The sequence below is a fragment of the Hemitrygon akajei genome, chromosome 9 (genome assembly GCF_048418815.1).
Source record: "Hemitrygon akajei chromosome 9, sHemAka1.3, whole genome shotgun sequence".
Classification (NCBI taxonomy): domain Eukaryota; kingdom Metazoa; phylum Chordata; class Chondrichthyes; order Myliobatiformes; family Dasyatidae; genus Hemitrygon; species Hemitrygon akajei.
Genome location: NC_133132.1, coordinates 18,586,031 through 18,612,770, shown reverse-complemented (window position 1 = coordinate 18,612,770; position 26,740 = coordinate 18,586,031). Strand labels below are relative to the sequence as shown.

The 26,740-nt window shown below is 44.5% G+C and overlaps 1 protein-coding gene across 1 annotated transcript in view; it reads right to left on the bottom strand.

The window, feature by feature from the left end:
- LOC140732891 (uncharacterized) overlaps positions 1-26,740 on the bottom strand; it is a 795,520-nt gene that overhangs the window by 424,216 nt on the left and 344,564 nt on the right. The gene's annotated exons all lie outside the window — the stretch shown is intronic.

Here is a 26,740-nt window from a genome sequence, read left to right as displayed (position 1 = left end):
TACTGTGTATAAGCTTTCTCTATTTGTGAGCTAATCTCCTCTACCCCAGTCTCTTCAGTTCGGTTTCCAGACCCCAACAATTCTAGTTTAAACTCTCCTCAGTAGCTTTAGCAAACCTCTCCGCTAGGACATTGGTCCGCTGGGATTCAAGTGCAACCCGTCCTTTTTCTACAGGTCACACCTCCCCCAAAAGAGGTCCCAATGATCCATAAATCTGAATCCCTGCCCCCTGTTCCAATCCCTCAGCCACGCCTTTATCCTCCACCTCGTTCTATTCCTATTCTCACTGTCGCGTGGCACAGGCAGTAATTCCGAGATTACTACCTTTGCAGTCCTGGTTCTCAACTTCCTTCCCTGTAGTCTTTTTTTTCCGGACCTCTTCCCTTTTCCTACCTATGCAATTGGTACCAATATGTACCACGACCTCTGGCTGTTCTCCCTCCCACTGCAGGATATCTTGGACGCGATCTGAAACATCCCAGACTCTGGCATCTGGGTGGCAAACTACCATCCGAGTTTCTTTCCTCCGTTACGGCATCGCCTGTCTGACCCCCTAACTATAGAGTGCCCTGTCACTACTGCCTTCCTCGTCCCTTCTCTACCCTTTTGAACCACAGGGCCAGAGTCTGTGCCAGAGTAACGACCACTGTTCTTTCACCCAGGTAGGCTGTCTCCCCCAATAATACTCAAACAGGAGTACTTATTGTCAAGGGGTACAGCCACAGGGGTACTATCTAGTATCTTACTCTTCCCCTTCCCCCCCCTGACTGTGACCCACTTGTCTGTCTCCCGTGGCCTCAGTGTGACCACCTGCCTGTAACTCCTCTCTATCACCTCCTTGCTCTCCCTGACCAGACGAAGGTCATCGAGCTTTATCTCCAGTTCCCTAACTCGGTCCCTCAGGAGCTGCAGCTCGACACGCCTGGCGCAGAAATGGCCGTCCGGGAGTTTGGGAGACCACAGGAACCCCCCCAAAACTGTCACCGAGCACAGAGAAAACTGGCCTCACACACATACCTCCTACCTCGCCTCGTCCCGTTACCGCCTAGGACCGTTGAGCCAAAGCCCTACCACTCTGCTGCCCGCTCACCGCAGCCCGCTGGGTATGGCGGTCTCCTTTTTATAACTTTCGCGCTCAACTGGCTGACGTCACGCGCCTGTGCAGTCTCGCCTCCTTTAACCCGAGTAGTAAAAAGCTCCCCTCGCTCCGAAAAATCAGCAGTTCACTCTCAGGCTTCTTGCTCCGAATTAAAAACCGTTGAAGATTCCTTGCCTTTTTTAATTTTTCGCGCTCAACTGGCTGACGTCACGCGCCCGCGCAGCCTCGCCTCTCTTTAAACCGAGTAGTAAAAAGCTCCTCTCGTTCCGAAAAATCAGCAGTTCACTCTCAGCCTTTTTGCTCCTTCAACAGAGGTGACAGAAAGAACAGGCAGGAGATGAGGCAGAATCGCAGCCAGTGGGATGAGGTAGAGGGCAATAGAAGCCTGGTGCAGTTAAAACAGAAAGCAACAAATTCTGGACTGAAAGTGTTTTGTTTGTATGCATGCAGCATAAGAAATAAAGCGGTCGATCTTGTCATTCAGCTACAGTTTGGGAAGGGGCATTCGGTTTCACCAATGCTCCTGCCGTCTTCCAAGCCCTGGTAAATGACGTTTTCAGGGACATGCTGAACCAATTTGTTATTGTGTAGCTCGACTACATTTTGTTTTTTCCCCCTATTTCCTTGCAGAACACACAGGTCACGTCCGCAGAGCTCTGCAGCGCCTTCTGGAGAACCAGCTCTTTGTGGTGTCAGTTTCATCACAATCTCGTCTCCTTTCTTGAGTCTGTAATTTCAGGCGGTTCCATTCAAATGGACCAACAGAAGTTGAAGGAGGTGATCGAATGGCCCCCACCTTCCACCCGTCGCTTCTTAGGCTTTGCTAACTTCTGTCACCGCTTCATCAGAAAATGCCGTACCACTCACTGCTCTTTCCTCATCTGCTGTCAGATTGTCCCGGTCCCCTGCTGCCGAAAAACGCATTCTCTGTCCTGAAGGAACGTTTCACCTCTGCCCCCATGCTGATTCGACCCTACACCGACCGCCAGTTCAATGCGGAGGTGGATGCGTCTGACATTGGCGTAGGAGCTGTTCTCTCTCAGAGCTCGGCCAAGGATGAGAAGGTAAACTCCTGCGCCTTCTTCTCTCCAGGCCTCACTCCCACGGAGCGGAGTTACGGTTTCAGAATCCGGGAGCTGCTGGCTATGAAGCTAAACACTGGCCACTAGACACTAGAATACTACAGCACAGTACAGGCCCTTCAGCCCTCGATGTTGTACCGGCATATATATTCCTTTAAAAATGAACTAAACCCATATTACCCGTAACCCTCCATTTTGCTATCATCCATGTAACTCTGCAAGAGGCTCTTAAATGCCCCTAATTTTTCAGCCTCCACCACCATCCCTGGCAAGTTATTCCAGGCACTCACAACCCTCTGTGTAAAAAAACTTAAACGTGATGACTCCCATAAACTTCGCCCCATTAACTTTGTACATATGCCCTCTGGTGTTTTCTGTTCATGCCCCGGGAAACAGGTACCAGCTACCCACCCTATCTATGCCTCTCATAACCTTATATACCTCTATCAAGTCCCCTCTAATCTTTCTACGCTCCAAAGAGAGAAGTCCGAGCTCTGCTAACCTTGCTACTGTTATGTATCCGTGGGTATCTTGTACTTGTCACGTGACAGTGGTGTTGAAGCTATACTGGACCTAAGGTAGTGGTCTTGTGATGGTGGAGTGTCGTCATTTTCCCGCCAGTAGAGGTCATGTGACAGGTTTTTTTTACATGGTATAAAAGGAGGACCCCTCCCTGTGAGGAGGGGCAGTTCGTGGCTGGATTTGCCAGTTTGACTCCATGCCGCTGCGTGATCCAATATTATGACGCAGTTTGGTTGAAAGGTGGAGTTTTATTTAATCCCTAAAGTTTAAAAGGTCATTGCCAGCAGTTTCTTTATAATACTGCCAGTTAAAAATCAGTGGAGAGTGAAGGTCGGAGTTCCGGAGCTAAAAGATCGAGGAAAGCCGAGTTCGACGGTGAAACAGGTTCGACTTTGTTTGATCCTCATTCGGAAGGAATTCGTTGGCTGTCTCCGTGGTAACCCCTGCGAATAGTAGCAGAAAGAGTTGGGTGCAGTTTTGTAAAGAAAAGGTCAGCGCCTTTAAGCCGTTTCATTTTCATCTTCGTAAATTCTCCAGGAAAAGTATAGTTCGACTGGGAACCGCAACGACACGACGTGAAAGAGAATTTAAATCGTCTAAAAAGTCTCTCCTTTAATGGACTGTAAGCATTTTGAACTTTTGCAGTACTACTTTGAAGAACTGTTTTTGCAACATCGCTTTAAGAACTGTTTTCGCTTTATTCCTTTAAGAACTGTTTAAGCTGCCGCACAGCAGCTGATTTCCGGTTACGTTAGTGGTTTGTTTACTTTTGGGGTTTGTTTTTCAGTGTTTAATAAATGTTTTATTTGTTATAAAAAACCCTGCCTCACTTATATATTTATTGTTGCTGAATCCGTAACATAAATATGGGGGCTCGTCCGGGATGAACCATTTTTGAGTTTAAATGCTTGTTCAATTTTGAATCGGTGTTTTGGAAAAGGGGAATACTCGATTGTTTTGTTTGATTGGCTTGTTAGTGGTATTCGGCAACAATGAATAAATGATGAGCTTCTGGCTTCGCCAGACGCGGAGTTGTTAGCGAAGGCGAATAAAACTGAGGTGTGTGAGATAGCTAGTAGATTGAAACTTAAAGGTATTTTGAGGTCTACATCAAAGGCTCTAATACAGAGGAAAATCGCATCACAGTATGTAGATTCGGGTGATTTTGATGAATCGATTTTAGAGTCGTTTCCCATAAGTAATCTGGAGGTGCAGTTGCAAATCGAGCAAATGAAGTTGGAACGTTGTAGGTTAGAAGCTGAAAGTAAACAGAGGGAATTTGAATATGCGATGGCGGAATTAAGGTCTGAGAATCAGTCTTCTGGTTCTAGAAAACCGTTGGTTGCTAGTCAAGAAATTAAATTGGTCCTTCCATTTAGTGAAACTGAAGTGGAAAGATATTTCCAACATTTTGAAGCGATTGCTCAGATTTCAGAGTGGCCGAAAGATAAATGGTCAGTGTTGTTACAGAGTGTAATTAAAGACAAAGCACAACAAGTTTATACAGCTTTAACTGCTGCGTTAGCACTTGATTATATTGTGAAACAGCAGAGTTTGAAAGCATACGAATTGGTCCCAGAAGCATATAGAGAAAGATTCAGAAGTTTGAAGAAGTCTGTGGCAAAAACTTATGTGGAATTTGCCTATGATAAAGCTGTGTGTTTTGAGAGATGGGTTTCTTCTAAAAATGTAAATGGAGACTATAATACATTGAAAGGGCTGATTTTAATGGAGGAATTTAAAAGAAGCATCCCTGTTGAAGTAAGGACCTACTTAAATGAGAGGAATACTGATACATTGCAGGACTCTGCTAGATTAGCTGATGAGTACGGTTTAATCCATAAGAATAAATTTCCTCAGGGCAGAATTTTTAAGAGGAAAAATAACACAGAGACTCAAGGTAAATCAGAAATTAAATCAGAAGTTAATGAGAAAGGTAAGGAGGAAGGAAAACCTGTGAAGGAAAGACAGTTTGGTCCTATTTGTAACTATTGTAAGAAACCTGGCCATGTAATAGCTAACTGTTTTCGATTGAAAAAGAAAGAGAAGGAAGCCGTCCCAGCTGCTGGTGTGCAAAATACTGAAGCACCTGTAAAATTACAGGGTTCGATAAACACAAATGAGGTTTTGTTAGAGTCTGACCAAGTTAAAAAGGGATATGATCATTTTATAACTGAAGGGTTTGTATCCTTGAAAGAAGGATCTACTCCGGTGCCAATAAAAATCCTTAGGGATTCTGGAGCTTCTCAATCACTGATGTTAGACAGTGTATTGAAGTTTAATGAAGAGTCTGATACTGGTGAGGTAAATTATATACGAGGTGTTGGGAGTGCTTTTATGCCTGTACATTTGCAAAAAGTAAATTTAAAGTCAGCATTAGTTACAGGATTTATTAAAGTAGGATTACAGCCTAGCTTACCTGTGAAGGATATTTCTTAATTGTTAGGTAATGACTTGGCAGGTGGACAAGTTTTTCCTGAAGTGCATTTGACAATAGAGTCAGAGGAACCAGAGATGAAATCTATCACAGATTCTTCCTGTGTTGTGACTAGAGCTATGGCTAAAAAGATTGATGAGCAGAATGAGGTTGTTATTCGTGACTGTTCAACTCAGGATTCGAGTTTTGATGATGTGTCAGAGACTTTCTTACCTTCATTGTTTGAACAAGATTCTTGGAGTAAGTTTAACTATGAAGATTTATCTCTGTCTCGGAAGGAGATGATAGCAGAGTAGAATAGAGACCCTGAGATTATAAAACTAAGAGAACAAGCTCTACCAGATAGTGAAATGGAGAAGGTGCCAGTAGGATATTACTTGGAAAAAGGAGTGTTGATGAGGAAGTGGAGGTCGCCTACAATTCCTGCAAGTGAGGAATGGAACATTGTTTACCAGGTAGTTGTCCCTAAAATTTATCGAGATGAGATTTTGACATTAGCTCATAGTGTGCCCTGAGGTGGACATCAAGGGGTAAGGAAAACTGTGGACAAGATTTTAAAACATTTTTACTGGCCTGGTCTAAGAAAAGATGTGGCGATGTTTTGTAAAACGTGCCATAGTTGTCAAGTTGTGGGTAAACCAAATCAAGTTACACCAGTGGTTCCATTACAACCTATTCCAGCATTTGGTAAACCGTTTTCTGAAGTTATTATAGATTGTGTTGGTCCATTACCAAAAGCAAAAACTGGCTATCAGCATTTGTTGACTATCATGTGTACTTCGTCTAGGTTTCCAGAAGCAGTACCACTTAGGAATATAACAGCTAAAACTGTGACAAAGGCTCTTATAAAATTCTTTACTTATTTTGGATTACCTAAGGAAATACAAACTGATCAAGATAGTAATTTTATGTCTGGATTGTTTCAACAGATAGTTTATAAATTGGGAGCTAAGCAAATCACTTCATCTGCATACCATCCAGAATCGCAAGGTGCCTTTGAGAGGTTTCATTCTACCCTCAAGAATGTGATTAGGCCATATTGTGTCGACAATGAAAGTGATTGGGACGAGGGTATAAACTTACTTTTATTTGCAGTAAAGGAATCGGTACAAGAATCCTTAGGTTTCAGTCCATTTGAACTTGTATTTGGGCATAGAGGACCTTTAGCTTTATTAAAAGAACAGTGGATTAGTAAGGAAGTATAGAGGACCTTTAGCTTTATTAAAAGAACAGTGGATTAGTAAGGAAGTACCCACTAATTTGCTGGACTATGTTTTGAAATTTAAGGACAGGTTACATAAAGCTTGTAGCTTAGCCAAGGACAATTTAAAATTGGCTCAGGAGAAAATGAAAACTTGGTACGATAAAGAAGCTAGAATGAGGATGGTTAAGCCTGCAGATAAGGTGCTGGTTCTTTTCCCAGTACAAACGAATCCTTTACAAGCTAGATTTCATGGTCCTTTTGAAATTCTGTCTAAAATCAATGATGTGGATTACGTGATAAAAACTGCAGATCGTTGAAGGCCAACACAACTTTGCCACATAAATATGATAAAGCCATATTATGAGAAACAATCTGCTGCTGTGACTGTTGTGGTTAATGATAATGAATTTGATTTAACTAGGAACATGATAGATGATTCATCTGAATTTCACTCTAATTCCAACATTGTTTCTGTCAGGTTACCAAATTCAACCATTCTGGAAAATATTGATGAGGAACTAGCACATTTACAGCCAGAGCAGAAACAGCAGATGAAGAAATTAATTTTTAAATATAAGGATTTGTTTCCAGACGTTCCGAGAAGGACTACTATAGCTTCACATGATGTAGATGTTGGAGATGCCTAACCCATTAAACAACACCCATATAGGATGAACATAGAAAAATGTGAACTTGCTGAGAAAGAAATTAAATGTATGTTAGAGAATAATATTATTGGACCTTCTGACTCGAATTGGAGTTTATCCTGTGTTATGGTGCCGAAACCAGATGGTAGTATTAGGTTTTGTACGGAATATAGGAAGGTGAATGCTGTAACGAAAGCAGATGCACATCCAATTCCTATAGTAAATGATTGTGTAGATAAAGTTGGAAAAGCATAGTTCCTTACAAAGATTGATTTATTGAAAGGGTATTGGTGTGTTCCACTAACGGACAGAGGTAGAGATATTTCTGCATTTGTAACTCCATCTGGGCTATATGAATATAATGTTCTTCCATTTCGGGTGAAGAATGCCCCAGGTACTTTCCAGAGGATGATTAACTCTGTGATTCAGGGATTGAAAGATACAGATGCTTATATTGATGATTTAGTGACAGGAAATGATACTTGGGAAGCACACATATTGCGATGGAGAAATTGTTTGAAAGGCTTTCAAAAGCTAACTTAACTATTAATTTAGCTAAGAGTGAATTCGAACATGCCACTGTGACTTACCTTGATTATGTTGTGGGTCAAGGTAAGGTAGCTCCTGTTCAGGCAAAAGTTCGGGCAATTTTAGAGATTCCCACTCCAACGGGGAAAAAAAATTCTCAGAAGATTCTTGGGAATGGTAGGATATTATCGAAAATTCTGTAAGAATTTTGCTAATGTTGCCCTTCCATTAAGGAACCTCTTGCAGAAGAATGAGAAGTTTGTGTGGACAGTGCCTTGTCAAGAAGCATTTGAGAAATTGAAAACAATGATATGTCAGCAACCTGTGCTCAAGGCACCTGACTTTGAAAACCCTTTTTCATTAGCTGTGAATGATAGTGATGAGGCTGCAGGAGCAGTATTAATGCAAAGGAATGAGGGTGATGAGGTTGATCATCCAGTAGCTTACTTTTCTAAGAAATTTAATAAACATCAAAGAAACTATTCGACAACAGAGAAGGAATTGTTATCTCTTGTTTTAGCTTCAGAACATTTTGACGTATATGTTGGTACAACTCAAAAACCACTTATTCTTTACACTGATCATAATCCGTTAGTGTTTCCAAGTAAGATGGAAAACAAAAACAGAAGGTTATTAAATTGGAATTTGATGTTACAAGATTACAATATTGTGATAACTCATATTAAAGGTAAAGATAATGTGGTTGCTGATTGTCTATCTCGATGTTGAATGTACAATGTAATTTTTTTATGGAGTGTTTTTTTACAATTGTAACACTCCTATTGTATTGTAAGTTGTAAGATGTTATATGATGATACTATGCATACTGTGTATGTTATAACATTTATACATTTGTTTTTTTTCTGGTAAATTGTTAAAAATCTTTTCTTGACAGACCAAATTTTTTTTTTTTGGAGGGAGGTGTTACGTACCCGTGGGTATCTTGTACTTGTCACGTGACAGTAGTGTTGAAGCTATACTGGACCTAAGGTAGTGGTCTTGTGATGGTGGAGTGACGTCATTTCCCGCCAGTAGAGGTCATGTTACAGGTTTTTTTTACAGGGTATAAAAGGAAGACCCCTCCCTGTGAGGAGGAGCAGTTCGTGGCTAGATTTGCCAGTTTGACTCCATGCCACTGCGTGGTCCAATATTATGACGCAGTTTGGTTGAAAGGTGGAGTTTTATTTAATGCCTAAAGTTTAAACGGTAATTGCCGGCAGTTTATTTATAATACTGCCAGTTAAAAATCAGTGGAGAGTGAAGATCGGAGTTCGGGAGTTAAAAGATCGAGGAAAGTCGATTTCGATGGTGAAACAGGTTCGACCTTGTTTGATCCTCATTCAGAAGGAATTCGTTGGCTGTCCCAGTGGTAATCCCTGCGAATAATAGCAGAAAGGATTGGGTACAGTTTTGTCAAGGAAAGGTTAGTGCCTTTAAGCCGTTTCATTTTCATCTTCGTAAATTCTCCGGGAAAAGTACAGTTCGACTGGGAACCGCAACAACATGACGTGAAAGAGAATTTAAATCGTCTAAAAAGTCTCTCCTTTAATGGACTGTAAGCATTTTGAACTTTTGCAATACTACTTTGAAGAACTGTTTTTGCAACATCGCTTTAAGAACTGTTTAAGCTGCCGCACAGCAGCTGACTTCCGGTTACGTTAGTGGTTTGTTTACTTTTGGGTGTTTGTTTTCCAGGGACAGTCGGGGGTCAGTAAACTGCCAGGGAAATACTTACCTTCCCAGACAATTAATGTGGAAATGTGACGATCTGGTGTTTATCTAGACCACGTCTCTTTGTCCAGTCAGGGGTCTGTTAATCAAATTTACTGTACGAGCATCCATAGAACCACAGAACACTACAGCACAGTCAGGCCCTTCAGCCCTCCATGTTGTGCCGACCCATATAATCCTTAAAAAAAGTACTAAACCCACACTACCCCGTAACCCTCTGTTTTTCTTTCATTCATGTGCCTGTCCAAGAGGCTCTTAAATACCCCTAATGTTTTAGCCTCCACCACCATCCCTGGCAAGTCATTCCAGGCACTCTCAACCCTCCGTGTATTAAAAAAAAAACGTACCACTGATGTCTCCCCTAAACTTACCTCTCTTAATTTTGTACATATGCCCTCTGATGTTTGCTATTGGTGCCCTGGGAAACAGGTACTGACTATCCACCCTAACTATGCCTCTTATAATCTTGTAGACCTCTATCAAGTCCCCTCTCATTCTTCTACGGTCCAAAGAGAAAAGTCCCAGCTCTGCTAAACCTTGCTTCATATGACTTGTTCTCCAATCCAGGCAACATCCTGGTAAATCTCCTCTGCACCCTCTCCATAGCTTCCATATCCTTCCTATAATGAGGTGACCAGAATTGAACACAATACTCTAAGTGCGGTCTCACCAGAGATTTGTAGGGTTGCAACATGACCTCTCTACTCTTGAACTCAATCCCCCTGTTAATGAAGCCTAGCTTTCCATAGGCCTTCTTAACAATCGTATCAACCTGTGCAGCGACCTTGAGGGATGTATGGATTTGAACCCCAAGCTCCCTCTGTTCATCCACACTCTTAAGTAACCAACCATTAACCCTGTACTCAGTCTTCTGGTTTGTCCTTCCACAATGCATCACCTCACACTTATCCGGATTGAAGTCCATCTGCCACTTTTCTGCCCAACTCTGCATCCTGACCGTACCCTCTTGTGACCTTCGACAACCAACAGCTCCATCCACAACTCGTCCCATCTTCGTGTCATCCGCAAACTTACTCACCCATCCTTGCGCCTCTTCATCCAGGTCATTTATAAAAATCACAAAGAGCAGGGGTCCCAGGACAGATCCTTGTGGCACTCCACTAGTCACCGACCTCCAGGCAGAATACTTGCCTTCCACAACTACTTTCTGATTTCTTCTTGTAAGCCTTTTTAAAAAAAAAAATCCAAACAGCTAAGGCTCCATTAATCCCATGCCTCGTGACTTTCTGGATGAGTCTCTCGTGGGGGACGTTGGGAGATTTCACAGAGGTGTGCAGAAATTAGGAGTGTTATAGACATGGTAAATGCAGGCAGGATTTTTCTGCTGATGTTGGGTGAGACTGGAAGTAGAGGTTGCAGTTTAAGAGTGAAAATATTTCAGGGGAATCTGAGTGGGTTTTTCTGCACAGAGGGTGTTGCTGGTGTGGGAATAGCTGTCAGTGGAAGGGGTGGATGTGGGGTTGATTGCATTACAGAGAAGTGTGGGTAAGTACATGGAAAAGATGGGTATTGATGCGAAGATGCGGCGATGGGATTCGGCAGCATAACAATTCAGTACGGACTAAATGGGTAAAAGGGCAAGGGACTTTAGAGTTGTTGAAAAGAATCCAGACACAAACACCCACATGCACACAAGAAGACAGACGCATGAATGCAAACTCATATCCGCAGACACTGAAACAGTTCGACACTTTTACATCTGCTTCCCCAGCTCCCCACTGAGCTCTGTGTGCATTCAGTATTCGATAGATATCAATGTGATAACTCCCTCATTTTTCAAAACTCAACCAATTCAGGCCCGGAGCCGTCAAACCCTCCTCATAGGTTCACTCTTTGATTCACTGCTCAACCTCCTCAAGTGTATTGAGCAAGATTCTCCGAGCTCTCCCCTCTTCAGAGTTAAGTCCATGATATTGCTGTATCCTTTACAAACAATGCAGTGCTATATCGTTCCGTGAACCACAGTACATACATCCCTCTGATGTCCTAAAGGGTCTCTTCGACACTAGCCAAGTATTCTCAATTTCTGCGCCGTCAGGATAAAGAACGAGCGCTGTCTGCGAGCTGGTCTCTGACAGAAACACACACAGACTCACAAAACACGGACAGACACAGATGCGGACTCATATAGACACGCAGAGATGCAGGCACACGTAAATAATTCCATGATGAATGCAGTTCAAACTATGAACTTTTTAAGATGGAGGTTGAAATCATTTTCGCTCTTGGGTAATCTGATGTGGATGAGGGAATGTCAGCGGGATTTGGGAGTGCGCAGGGATTTGGGAGTGCACAGGGATTAGGGGTTGTGCACAGATTTGTGTCTTTCAGTGAATTTACGGATGCACTTGGAATTGGGGATGAGATCAATCTTAAAGTTGTTTCATACTTCAATAATAAATGCACTTTGAGCTTTGTCCTTGCTATTTGATTTAAGATGCAAACACTCATTCTGTGAATTGTTTCAAATGCTTCTTCCTCTGGGATAATCTGATGTGCATGTGGGGGTGTCGGCACGGACGAGGTTGCGCACGGATTTTATAATATGCGCTGATTTAGGAGTGTTTTGTAGAACATGGGGGTGCACAATGACTTGGGATATCCACAGAAATCGGTGTTTATCAGTGAATATTGGGGTGCATCCGGATCGGGGTGTCGGCGGATGTGGGGAGGCACACAATGACGGGTGTGTATAGGGATTTTGGGGTGCAAGCATATTTGGGTGTGCGGGAGGATTTACGTGTGTGCTGGGATATCGGCAGACTTGAGGGAGCAGACGGATTTTGGGAAATCGGTCGCTTTGGAGCATTCATGGATTTTGGGGTGCGCAGGTATATCCGGGTTCTCAGGATTTGGAGGTGTGAGGACTCCCAAAGTTGTTTTATTTACAGATACTTTAATAATAAAGGCACTTTGAACGTTGACGTTTGTTCCTGCTGTTGTCTCATGTGATCAATTTGAAATGATTCTTCCTCGGGTTAATCTAATAAGCACGTGCGCTTGCCTGATGATTTGGAGCTGCGACGAAACGCAAGATGGAACTGTTTTCCTTTTTGTGGTTCGGGCAGCCGTTTTGTGAAGTGAGAGTTCGAGAGCATCTGCAGTTTGCGGAGACAGATGGGAAGGGAGCGAACCGGGGGGATAATCTGAATTCAAGGTATACGTGTATAGTCAGGCAGAGACAATGTGTCTACCCACACATAGACACAGAAGCACAATGCAGACAAGAACACACAGAGACAGACACAAATACATACAAACACACAGACAGACAGACACACACACACACACACACACACACACACACACACACACACACACACACACACACACACACACACACACACACACACACACACACACACACACACAATCAAATGCACCCCACACATGTAACTACACTTTCCTATCCGCCTCTCCAGCTCTGCGCTACGTTCTTTGACACATACGGGGTGAAGACAGACACACACACACACACACACACACACACACACACACACACACACACACACACACACACACACACACACACACACACACACAATCAAATGCACCCCACACACGCAACTACACTTTCCTATCCGCCTCTCCAGCTCTGCGCTATGTTCTTTGACACATACGGGGTGATATTTTAAAACATAATCACCTCCCCCCCATCTCACTAAACTGCTCAGTTTGATGTATTAGTGTTAGGGTGGGTCCTGTCGAGCCCCCAAATGGACTGACTGCGATTAAGTCATTGAAACAGTTGCGGGGTTTCTTGGATAAGAAAGAGTTTATTATTATCACAAACAATCATTTTCTTGGGGACGTTCTCGGTAGAGTCCTCCACACACAAACTACATCAGGATTTATACTCCTGCGGAGAATGGTGACAGTAGTGGATTCAGTACAATTTCACAGGCGACAATGACGAACACACCCCCCCCCCCCCCACACACACACACAAACTTTCCACATATTAACTCAATAAGTTAATCACAATCTCACACCCCAGGGATTGCACCTGACTGACGTAAACGGTTTGTAAATAACTTGAAACATCTATTTTTAAATCTGTTGAAATCCGTCCCTATGGAGTCACTAAATGGTATTTAAAAACCCCAGGCATCTGCTGCTTGAAAATGTCATTCCGAGCCATCGCCTGCAGCACAGGGGAACAGATCGCTGGGCAGAGAAAATGTCTGCAATGTTGGATGGGTACTGGAGTGTACAGAAAATATTGTACGTGTTCATTGCCGTCGTTGGAGTTGTTGGTGAGTGAGCAGTGCAATTCCTGTTAGGTATTTATATGTGTTAACCTGTTTATCATTATTTTACAAGTTTCGAGCATGATGCTGATTGTACAAGAATCCGTCAGGGATATCGATCCTGGCAATTTAACATTCTGATTCTTTATATTTATTGACAAGCGGAAGTAAACCTGTTTCTGTCTTTTCACTCACGTGATCGACTCGAACGACAGCCTGTCCAGAAATGACCCGGTTCTGGGAACAGGCACCCGTCAGTGAATCTGTGACAGGGAGGGTTTTAATCGGAATTTGTCCAGATTTGTCCTAGTGGTGGGGATAGGCAGCTCACCGGGAAGATGTTACTGGGAGGGCTTTTAATTGTAAAGTTCACTGTTTCTGGGTAATTGATTAGAGAGAACCCCTGTTCCTGCGTTTCAAGCCTCCCTGTGAAGTCTGTCACATTCGGGTCTCACTGTCTGTTGCTCAATAATTGGGTCAGATCATCTGGACCAGTGTCCATGGATCTGCTATCGCGTGTTGTCGAAAAGAACTGCGCTGTAGAATTAATCCAGTGATGGAGTCACTCAGCCTCTGGTTAGGAGCTTTTCCTGCTTTCCGTCTGACATCCAACGTAAATTAGGGCGGCACTTCATCCTGAAGACGGGTCTCGGCCCAAAACAAGAGTTTATTCAATTCCGTGGACGCTACCTGACGGGCTGTGTTCCTCCAGCATTTTGAGTGTGTTGCTCGCCTCTGTATCTCTTCTCGACCCCCTCAGATGCAAAATTCCCAGTGGCCTGATCAGTCACTGGTAAATCGGTTAAACCGGCTCGATCTGCCACTGGAATCGGGATCAGCACCGATGGCTGCTGTTCATGCAGATCGTTTTTATCGCCGACGATTTCCCACGCATAGTCTTATCTCTACACTGAAGATAGCAGGTCAGAAATAGTGTACCGGTGTGCTACTGCGCTATTGACCTTTAACGGAAACCCGTTCCCGTATTAATCAATCAATCAATCAATCAATCAATCAATCAATCAATCAATCAATCAATCAATCAATCTCCCTCTCTCTCACCCTCTCTCTCTCTCTCTCTCTCTCTCTCTCTCTCTCTCTCTCTCTCTCTCTCTCTCTCTCTCTCCCCCTCCCTCCCTCCCAGTGAATTTAGTGGCGATTGTGATCCTGTCCCGGGGAAAGTGCGGTCTCTCTACCTGCACGACTCGCTACCTGGTGGCCATGGCAGCGGCCGATCTACTGACCATTGTCACCGAGGTCATTTTGTATCGAATCAACTGGTATTACTTCCCGGGGAGTTTTCTCAGCATCACCCCCGTGTGCAGTGTTATCGATGTACTGACGTGCACAGCTAGAGACTGTTCTGTCTGGTTCACTGTCGCTTTCACCTTTGACCGGTTCCTCGCCATTTGCTGCCCGAAACTGAAGACAAAATATTGCACCGGGAAAACCGCGTCTTTGGTTCTAACAACAACCGGCGTACTGTTCTGTCTGAAAAACGTTCCCCGATACTTCATGTGGGAACCGTGGATGATTATCGACAATATACCGTGGTTCTGTAAACCGATGGACAGTTATTTCATGGTCCCTGGATGGATAGGTTATGACTGGCTCGATACGGTTTTAACTCCGTTCATCCCTTTCGCTGGGATCCTGCTGCTCAACGCTCTGACAGTCAGACACATTTTAGTGGCCAGTCGGGTTCGTAAGGGGCTGAGGGGTCAGAAAAATGGGGAGGGCCGCAGTGACCCGGAGATGAAGAGCAGGAGGAGGTCTATGGTTTTACTATTCACCCTTTCCGGCAACTTTATCCTCCTGTGGATGACACTGGTAATAAATGTCATATATTATCAGGTCTCAGGAGAAGGACACGATTTCACTGACTCTGAATGGATCTTTCACTACGTCGGGGGTCTCCTGAGGGATTTCAGCTGCTGCACGAACACATTTATTTACGCGGTCACTCAGTCGAAATTCAGGGAGCAGCTGATCAACGCGCTGCTATATCCTGTCACCTCGGTACTTCAGTTCATTAATAAAGCCGCGTCCTGAGCACAAGCCAGAGTGGCTACAGTGTCTCCAGTCCGGGGTGCAGCTCCTCACATTCACCGCCTGATCTCCCAGGTGTTATTCCCGGTCGGATTGTCCCATGGTGCTACAGCTCCGGGACTAGGAGTGTGTGTGTGTGTGTGTGTGTGTGTGTGTGTGTGTGTGTGTGTGTGTGTGTGTGTGTGTGTGTGTGTGTGTGTGTGTGTGTGTGTGTGTGTGTGTGTGTGTGTGTGTGTGTGTGTGTGTGAGTGTGTGTGTGTGTGTGTGTGTGTGTGTGTGTGTGTGAGAGAGAGAGGTAAAACACCGTGCTGGAGATTCAGTACCTCATTGGACCTGCAGGATGTCGATCAAATAACTACACTGGAATGCCGCTCACCCACACATTGAAATGTGAATATGTCCATCTAACTCATAGCCTGGCATTGCCACAAGACGGCGGGGATCAGGTCTGATCCTGTTTGGCTGATCAATGTCAATCACATCAGTCTCCGCCTTCCCCTTGACTGATTGGCTAAAGTGAAGGAACAGGGTGGACTTGGGATACACGGCTGTTGCCACTTGAACTTAAAGGCGCATTCCCGCTACCAACTGGACTGGAGTGTGGTGTAGAGAATTGGGAAATAAAACCTTCACTGCTTCTTTTTTTTAATGCAAGCCAAATTACTCCAACAAACACTATAGTTTGTATACAACGAAACACAAAACCGTAATTATATGTAAGTCATTCGCATAATTTAAAAAAATGAAACCTCTCAACCCCCAAAGATTGTAATGAAGCCTGAATTTGATTTCTTTCTACGTGATATGCTTCAACCTAAAATAGTGTACTCAACAGCATCGCAATTACAAAACCTACAGGACCCTGAATGATGTTTTCCAACACTGTATAAGGAACAATTAAGCATAGAATGTCCAATTCTAAGTCGTGTTAATGTAATTTCTTCTCTTCTTGTTTTACCCGCTTCTCCCATAAAACTAGCAGTTGTGTATTCTCTAAATCTGTCTCCTTGTATGCCCATTATCCCACTATGCTTGCTATAATTTTTAACGCCACCAACCACTTAGCTTCTGATTTGCTAGGTGGAAGGACTTTCATCTGTTGTAACTAAACCTCTATGTGCAGAGATCCATAAGAAGTGGACATATAAACCAAAACTTTGTGTATTATATAATATTTGATGTGTTTCCAACAGTATGTCTGACCGACTGTTATAATAACCTGATTTAGGACTCATCAAAGCCTAAAGGCATCTGAACAAATTACAACTTTATATGGATAAATTTACTCCAAGCACTGTAAGCCTAAAACTATGCCCACAAATTCTGCGATCTATACTGTTAAATGATTGGTAAATCGTTACTTAATCGTTACCTGTGATTCAGGCACAAAAACAGCCACACCATCCTCCCAGTTAAATTGCCTTTTGACTCTTCTGCATCAGTGGTTAACATACCATTCTAATTTTCCTTAATACACTGATAAACCAACAGACCCTCAGGCATAGCAGAATCCTTAGACTTTATTGAAATCTGTGGTATACATGAAAATAGGCATAGGCAGAACAAGTGGGTTTTCAGAGAACGTGACAGTGAAGCATATTGCTTAATCGAACAATTCCAGCTTCTCAGCGTGGTAAGATCCGTCACCTGAAGCTATAAACACTCCTCTTGTGATGTTGTCAACAGTCTTCCAGCACAAGTACAAAAGGATGATTTTTTTTGTCCCTTCAAATGTGTTAGCACCAACTGCAATCTCCGCAATCTTAAAGCCATGCTGGTATCGCATCCTCACGTTATAGTTGAAGATGAAGCTGATGCATAAGGCACACAGCCGTAATCAAGAACAGATCCAATTATACAAATGAAAATGATCAACAATGATTGTCATTTAGCACCACAGAGTGCCGCATAGATAACAGATTATTTAATGTTCATTTATATTCAACAATCATTTTCTGATACGGTGCTTCCAAGTCTGCTTATTGACAATCCACATGTCTCGAAATCTTACCACTATCACTTTCCCGAGTTTGTCGATTTTATTTCAAATCAACGGCAGGTCTATTAAACCCATTTATAAAACACATAACTTGTTCTTTGTTCATTGAAATCTTAAATTCTCATATATTTGCCTATCGCTCAACATTGTTAATTGTTAATTGTATCGAATATACTGTACAAATTACATTTCTAACTCTAATCCGCTAAGATCCATCATCTGCATACAGTGGGATGCAAACGTTTGGGCACCCCGGTCAAAATTTCTGTTACTGTGAATAGTTAGGTGACGAGAACGTAAACTGATCTCCAATAGTCATAAAGTTAAAGATGAAACATTCTTTTCAACATTTTAAGCAAGATTAGTGTATTATTTTTGTTTTGTACAATTTCAGAGTGAAAAAGGAAAGGAGCACCATGCAAAATGTTGGGCAACCCAAGAGATTTGAGCTCTCAGATAACTTTTACTAAGGTCTCAGACCTTAATACGCTTGTTAAGGCTGTGGCTTGTTCACAGTCATCGTTAGGAAAGGCAGGTGATGCAAATTTCAAAGCTTTATAAATACCCTTACTCCTCAAACCCTGCCCCAACAATCAGTAGCCATGGGTTCCTCTAAGCAGCTGCCTAGCACTCTGGAAATTAAATAAAATGATGCCCACAAAGCAGGAGAAGGTTATAAGAAGATAGCAAAGTGTTTTCAGGTAGCTGTTCCCTCAGTTCGTAAGGTGATTAAGAAATGGCAGTAAACAGGAGCGGTGGAGGTCAAGTTGAGGTCTGGAAGACCAAGAAAACTTCCCGAAAGAACTGCTCATAGGATTGCTAGAAAGGCAAATCAAAACTCCCATTTGACAGCAAAAGAGCTTCAGTGTTATGGACCGGTCCTGAGCCCGCATTCCGGGTCTTGATCCGGTCCGCGGATTACGGACTCTGGGTCATGTAGCCGTCCCTCCTTTCGCCCTTGAGCCCAATTAGTCACACCTGTGGATCATCGTGGCTTGTTGGCGCTCAAGGAGGCGCACCTGATGCCCATCGGCTGGCGATTTATATAGGGGGCTCTGGGACTGAGTGGAGTTGGGCGGGGGGTCGCCCTGCCTATCCTGTTCCTCCGGTTGCTCTGGCTTGGAGTTTCCCTCGCTAAGGACGAGTTCTTTGAGTAAGTCTGGCAGTCACCCTGGACCTACTTCCCTTCCTATCCCATGCATCCTTCGGGCAAGCCTGGCCGGACAGGGGACCCTGCCCCTTCCATCCCTAGCTGCCGACGGGTTGTGCCCCGCAACCTACCCAGGTGCCCCTCGACCTGCCCAGGCCCCCGTGTTCCTGCCTGGGAGGTCCGGGCCCTGCCGAGGAGTTATGCGACCCGTCCAGTGAACTCCTAGACCCTGCCTGAACTCCGGGATCCTGCCTTGCCTGAACTCTCAGACTCTCCCAGAACTCCAGAATCACCTTAAACGTCACGTCCCTCACGCACACCACTGTCACCACATCTTGTCTATCGTTTAGTTGCTCCCGACCTGCCCCTAGTACTTCAGTGTCTGCGTCCTGCACTTGGGTCCAGCCTCCTGTCCCCTTATGACATTCAGGATGATTTAGCAGACTCTGGAGTGGTGGTGCACTGTTCTACTGTGCAGCGACACCTGCACAAATATGACCTTCATGGAAGAGTCATCGGAAGAAAACCTTTCCTGCATCCTCACCACAAAATTCAGCGTCAGAAATTTGCAGAGGAACATCTAAACAATCCTGATGCATTTTGGAAACAAGTCCTGTGGACTGATGAAGTTCAAATAGAACTTTTTGGCCGCAATGAGAAAAAGTACGTTTCGAGAAAATTTTATGAAAAGAACACCTCTCCAACTGTTAAGCACGAGGATGGATCGATCATGCTTTGGGCTTGTGTGGAAGCCAGTGGCACGGGGAACATTTCTCTGGTAGAGGGAAGAATGAATTCGATTAAATACCAGTATATTCTGTAGGCAAACATCACACTGTCTGTAAGAAAGCTGAAGACGAAAAGAGGATGGCTACCACAACAGGATAATGATCCGAAACACATCTCAAAATCCACAATGGACTACCTCAAGAGGTGCAAACTGAAGGTTTTGCCATGGCCCTCACAGTGCCCTAACCTAAACATTATCGAAAGTCTGTGGGCAGACTCAGAAGAGCAGTGCATGCAAGACGGCCCAAGGATCTCACAGAACTAGAAGCCTTTTGCAAGGAAGAATGGGCGAAAATCCCCCAAACAAGAATTGAAATACTCTTAGCTGGCTACAGAAAGCGTTTACAAGCTGTGACACTTGCCAAAGGGGATGTTACTAAGTACTGACCACGCCCGTTTCCCAAACCTTTGCTTCAGGTCCTTCTCATTTCTGTTAGTTTTGAAAATGTAAAAGATGGAAATAAAAATGAATCTTGCTTAAAATATTAAAGAAATTTGTCATCTCTAACTTTATGCCTTTTGGAAATCAGGTTATCTTTTACTCGCTTAGCTATTCACAGTAACAGAAAATTTGACCAGGAGTGACCAATCTTTCGCATGCCACTGTATATCTCAACAGATCCCTGTGAATTATCTAACTTAATGCTTTTCAAGAGCTCCAGCACATCCTGTTTCTGAATGTCTATACGCTCAAGCGTTTCAGTCTGCTTTAAGTCACCACCACAATTGCCAAGGCCTTTTACTCTGGTGAATACTGAAGCAAAGTATTCATTAAGTACCTCTGCTACGTCCTCCGACTCCAGTCACATGTTTCCACTCTCACTCCTGATTGGTCCTATTCTCTCACGGTCCACCCTCTTGTTCTTCACATACTTGTGGAATGTCTTCGGGTTTTTCTTAATCCAGCTCACCAAGGCCTTCTCATGGCCCCTTCTGTTTCTCCCAATTCCATTCTTAAGCCCCTTCCTCGCAACTTCGTATATCTTACAACTCTTAACTGTACCAAGTTTCTTGAACTTTTCGTAAGCTTTTCCTTTCTTCTTAACGCGATTTTCTACATCCTTTGTGCATCCTACAATCCTTTCACTGTCTCAACGGAACATACTCATTCAGAACTCCATCCAAATGTTTCCTGAACATTTGCCACATTTCTGCCATACATTTACCTGAAGACATCTGCCCCCCACTTTATGCTCCCAAGCTCATGCCTAATAGTATCATGTTCCCCCCCGCCCCCCCCCCCACACACACACTAATTAAATATTTTCGCAAGTTGTGTGTTCCTATCCTTTCCCGATTTTGTGGTGAAGGAGACAGTGTTGTGGTCCCTATCTACAAAATGTTCTCCCACCGAGAGATCTGACGCCAGACCAGGTTCATTTTCTAATACCAGATCACGTACAGCCTCTCCTCTAGTTGGCCTATCTATATATTGTGTCTGGAAACCTTCCTGAACACACCTGACAAACTCCACCCCATCTAAACCACTTGCGCTAAGGTGATGACAGTCAATATTAGGAATGTTGAAGTCACCCATCACAACAAGCTTCTTCCTATTTCTTCGTTCCAGAAACCACCTCCCTACCTGTTCCTCGATATCCCTGTTACATTTGGGGGGGGGGGGGGGTGGAGGTTCAAGTAGAATTATTGCCCCTCTTCTGTTTCTGACTTCCACCCAGACTGATCCAGTGGACCATCCCTCCATGACTTCCCCTTTATTGCAGCCGTGACAATATCCCTAATCAGCAATGCCACGCCTCCACCTCTTTTGCCTCCCTCTCGCTTCTTTATGAACCATTGGAATGAGGTAACAATCATGTCAACATCGGCCTGGATATCAGCATTAATCTCTTGATAAGGCTTTTATTTTTGTTATCTCCTCCGGACAATGCATGAGTAGCAAATGTATGCTTGTATGTCTAGATAACTTTCGCGTCACATTTCTCAGCCTTACACACATGCATTTCGGCAGCAATCATGTGCATCTTCCTGTTGGTTGCAGCACTTTGCAATGATGCTTCATTCCACAACGATTGCAGGACTTTCCATACACGTCTTTGGAATGTGCCTACCTTCACATTTGGTGCATTGGCTGTTCAAACGGTTCCGTTTATTATCAGAGAACGTACACAGTCTACAACCCGATAGACTTGTCTTCGCAGACAAACAGAACCCTAATAGAACGAAGGAGAGAAAAGCGTTAGAACCTCAAAGCTTCCTCCCTCCCCTCCCCCGCGCAAGCAGCAGCGGGCATCAACGCATCAGCCACCTCCCCCGCCTCCCCCCGCGCCACCCCACCGCCCCTTTCGGCAAAAAGCGTCAGCGCCCACCACCAGCAAGCAACAGGAAAGCACCAAAGAGAGACCGTACCAACACAGACAAAATGTCACAGGAACTCAGCAGGTCAGGCGGCATCTATGGAAAAGAGTACATCTGCAGTCAACAAAAAAATATTGTTTACCCGACGGCTGACATGTCAATGACTCGCTCTCTCACGAACAAGGCGCAGAGAGTTATCAATCATTTTCACAGCGAAAGGGGAGACCGACAGTCGTTGTTACGATATCGCAGTCTGCCGAGATAATTTCCCGTACACCCGTCGGAGCGATGTCCCGATGTTCCATATCCAGCGACGCCTCGATCGGCAACACCCGCCTGAAATCGGTCATGCACAGGTCCGCACCCCGGAGGTGCCATCTTCCGAGCCACGCCTGGAGAATGTCAGAAATCGGTCGGCCGACGAGGTCTGGAACCGGATACAACGGGAACTCATCCGCCGTGTCATCGACCTCGATATAACCCGAGCCACCCTGAGAAGGGAAAAGAGGTATTAACGAGAGGAATTAAGTTGTTCTCCAGATGATCTCGAAGAGGCAGCCACTTCGCGCCATCTTAATGACGCCATTTTTTCTGCTTTGCTGCTGCTTTGGGAAACGCCGTGTGTTCTGCCCACCCGTTTTCGTCGCATAACTGGTGTGTCGACCTTGTTCAGTGGACGGTATCAGCCCCGGGGTACTGATGCCCGTTGTCTGGTACTTTGCAGCACATTTACAGTCTGAGTCTGAGTCAGGAAAAGATACCGGTGCTGTGGAAGACTTACTGCTTGGTTCCTGTACCCAAGAAGGCGATCACGTTGCGACCTGATGACTGCAGGTTAATTGCTCCAACATCTCATGGGATGAAGGTGCTGGAGAGGCTGGTGCTGACCGACCTTGGACCGCATTTGAGATCTTCTTTGGCCCCTCAGCAGCTTGTGGGAGTAGATGATGCCATTGTCTACCTGTTGCAGAGAGCTCACTCTTACCTGGGTGATGCTGGTGGCAGAGTGAGCACCACAGTTTTTAATTTCTCTAGTGCATTCAATACAATTCAGCCACTTCTTTGAGCGAGAATCTGCAAAGAACGGGAGCAGAACATTCTACTATCTTACGGATAACTAACTACCCGACATATTGACCCCAGTTTGTAAAACCTGGTAGTTCCCTGCCTGAGTGTTGGTGCTTTGCAATGGAGCCCCGCAAGGAACGGTCCTGTCCCCGTTTCTCTTCACACTGGACACCTCAGACTTTCGGTGCAACTCTGATTCTTGTCTCTTGCAGAAGTTCTTTGATGTTAGAAGAATTCAGGGTGACTTGGATAGGCTGGGTGAGTGGGCAGACACTTGGCAGATGACGTTTAATGTGAATAAGTGTGAGGTTATCCACTTTGGGAGTAAGAACAGGAAGACAGATTATTATCTGAACGGTGTAGAGTTAGGTAAGGGAGAAATACAAAGAGATCTCGGAGTCCTTGTTCATCAGTCACTGAAGGTGAATGAGCAAGTGCAGCAGGCAGTGAAGAAGGCTAATGGAATGTTGGCCTTTATTACAAAGGGAATTGAGTACAAGAGCAAGGAAATCCTCTTGCATTTGTACAGAGCCCTAGTGAGACCACACCTGGAGTACTGTGTACAGTTTTGGTCTCCAGGGTTAAGGAACGCTGTAGAGGAAGTGCAGCGTAGATTCACGAGGATAATTCCTGGGATGTCTGGACTGTCTTACGCAAAGAGGTTAGAGAGACTGGGCTTGTACACGCTGGAATTAAGGAGATTGAGAGGGGATCCGATTGAAACATATAAGATTATTAAGGGATTGGACAAGATAGAGGCAGGAAATATGTTCCAGATGCTGGGAGAGTCCAGTACCAGAGGGCATGGTTTGAGAATAAGGGGTAGGTCATTTAGGACAGAGTTAAGGAAAAACTTCTTCTCCCAGAGAGTTGTGGGGGTCTGGAATGCACTGCCTCGGAAGGTAGTGGAGGCCAATTCTCTGGATGCTTTCAAGCAGGAGCTAGATAGGTATCTTATGGATAGGGGAATCAATGGATATGGGGACAAGGCAGGAACCGGGTATTGATAGGAATTGATCAGCCATGATCTCAAAATGGCGGTGCAGGCTCGAAGGGCCGAATGGTCTACTTCTGCACCTATTGTCTATTGCCTATTGTCTATTGACTGCGATAGTTGGGTGAATCTGAGATGGGCACGTTCGTGGGAGGAATCACCTGCTCCTGAATGTGGCAAAAACCAGGGAGATGGTGTTTGATTTTGGAGGAAGAGGACGGTGACGAGTCCTGTTTACATTCAGGGAGAAGAAGTGGCGGAGGTGGAGGAGTACAACTAGCTGGGTGTTCACCCCAACAACAGACTTGGCTGGAAAACTGAGACCAAGGCCGTTTACAAGAAGGGGATGAGCAGACTCTTTTTTCTAAGGAAGCCGTGATCCTTGAATGTGTGCAGCAGGATGGTGGAAATCTTTTGCCAGTCTGTTGTGGAGTCTGCGGTCTTCTTTGTGGTCGGGGAGGCAGCATCGGTGCTGGTGAGGGAAAAAGACAAAATAAGCTGATAAAAAGGCTAGATCCATCCTTAGCTGCAACCCGGAGTTAGTGCCGGATCATACTGTTCTACATTATGGACAATCGGGCGCATCCTCTGCATGACCAGCTGAATCAGCAACGGAGCGTCTTTTCGAGCAGACACCGCTGGCGCAACGATCGTTGCACAATTAGCTTAACAACAGTTCATCTTTCTGCGACATTGAGAACACACATCATAGTACAATAGCCTGCTTTAGATCTTTCCTTTATATCCTATATTATTATTGCAAATTGGTACATTATTATAGTTCTATATTTTATTTTTCATAAAGTCTGCACATTTCTAAGTGAGTCTTTAAATGTTGCTGCCGTAACGAATTTCCCACTCAGGGTCAAATGCGCATGCGTCGAGGTCTGAGGTGATCCCGCATTTCGTGCATTTGCTCAGTAGACGAAAGGTTCAGAAGGATCGGCCGCAGGTAGGAGGGGGCTCCGGGCGTTGGTCTTCGGCCACACTGGTCCTACACCCCGGGGCAGCCCCGATGCTTTCCTTCTTTCTGAGCCCCTCAATCTGTACCCGGGCCCCAGGGACCTTTCGGCTGATAAGCGCTGGAGCTGCAGCCAGCTCTGCGGCGCATGCGCATCGCTGGTGGGTAGCTAGGTTTCTGGTTCGTCTGGCATTCTGGGTAAAGAGGCAGCCATGGGTGAAACAGCCAGACTTTTCCCTGTAGAGGCGGAGGGAATGGTGGGAGCGGATGTATCTCCCAAACACTGCTAAGTTCCAGCTATGTAAATCCGAAGATTAGGAACTCAGAACAAAAATATAGTTCCGAGTTAATCTCAGATGAAGAGTCTAACTTCGAGTCCGTGAAAATGTCATTTAGTGCTGTATAGAAAAAAAACCTTCCCTCAGCTTTAGTATTCTCTGAGCAAATAAGGATATAAAACACCTTTGTCCTCGATTACAAGTAACTTGTGGCTTTCACATCACAAAAGTGCCACACTCGAATAACTACTGCCCTCCCCTTCATATTCTTTGGCATTGTCTTCGATGGCTTCATTACTGTCAATCAGATCGGGAGAGGGGATCCGAGGAACAAGAAAATCTCCAGGATCAGACATGTAGTAACAAAGGCTCTGTGTTGTCTTGTGGAACATGACCAGAACTTGAAATAATACCAAAGGACAGAGACAGACTGAGCCAAGTCACAGGCTGATTGAAGGCAGAAATAGCCCATTCTCATACTGACAGGAATACAGTCAGATAATTTGCTGGTCAGTTAGAATGCTTGATCCTTGTCCAGTTAGAAGATGAGGAGTTCACAAATATACATCGAAATCTACAGTGCATTACTAACCCTTCGGCTCCAACTTGAGCTGAACTTTATAACGTTGTGATGCCAGAGCTCACGAGAGACTAAAGTCTCACCTGAAATATTGTCCTTCACACACTGATATCTTTTGCAAATATTTTTACAGGTTTAAAATGCCAGAACACTTGTGCACGGGTATCTCAAACACAGCAGCACGTCAGTTTCGCTGTCTGTGAATTGATATTTAAGGAGTGAGCATATATTTTCTTTGTAACAACAACACATCTGTTGTCGATCCTTGGAGATGAAGAACTATCTCATCCAACCTGGAAATGTATTTTGCGCCTGAAATGAAGTTTTCTCTGTTGTAACTCGGTGTTATTCACTGGAACCAGGGTGCTGAGAGCACACCAGCATTTGTTCTACCACTGCATTGATTCTACAAGCGATTCAAATGTCTGACATTCACCTGCTCTGTGTGTGGGAGGGGAACTACTCAGTCATCCAGCCTGAAGATACATCAGCAAGTTCACACCGTAGTGAGATGCTCCACCTGTTCCGACTGTGAGAAGCAATTCATTCTGCAATTGAATCTGAAGATATATCCGAAAATTTACCAGCTCAGATGGTGAGAAGGCACTCACACACTCAACCATAAATCCAGACGCTGATGACGGGATTCCTCTACTAGACACTCATCAACTTCCCTGGCGATCCCTGTCAGCCGCAGAACACCGAAGGACGGAACAAAAACAGGAAAAGCTGGAAACATCATCCAGGGAAAACAGATTGTGTGGAAAGATATTTAAGGTGGCTCTTCTCAGAACTGTTCTCAGAGATGCTCCTGACACGAGTGTTAACTGGTTTCTCTTTGCTGCGTGGGGTTTAGTTTTTCCAGTATTCTGGTTCCTAATCAAGTATTTGCCACTTCACTGACTTTACCACAGAACATTGAGTGGTTCCAACAGACTCAGCGCAATCTCACATGATGACTCACATTAAATGCATTGCAGGAAAACGGGGGACATGAATTCTATGGCCAGCAGCAAACTCGGTACCGTCGTC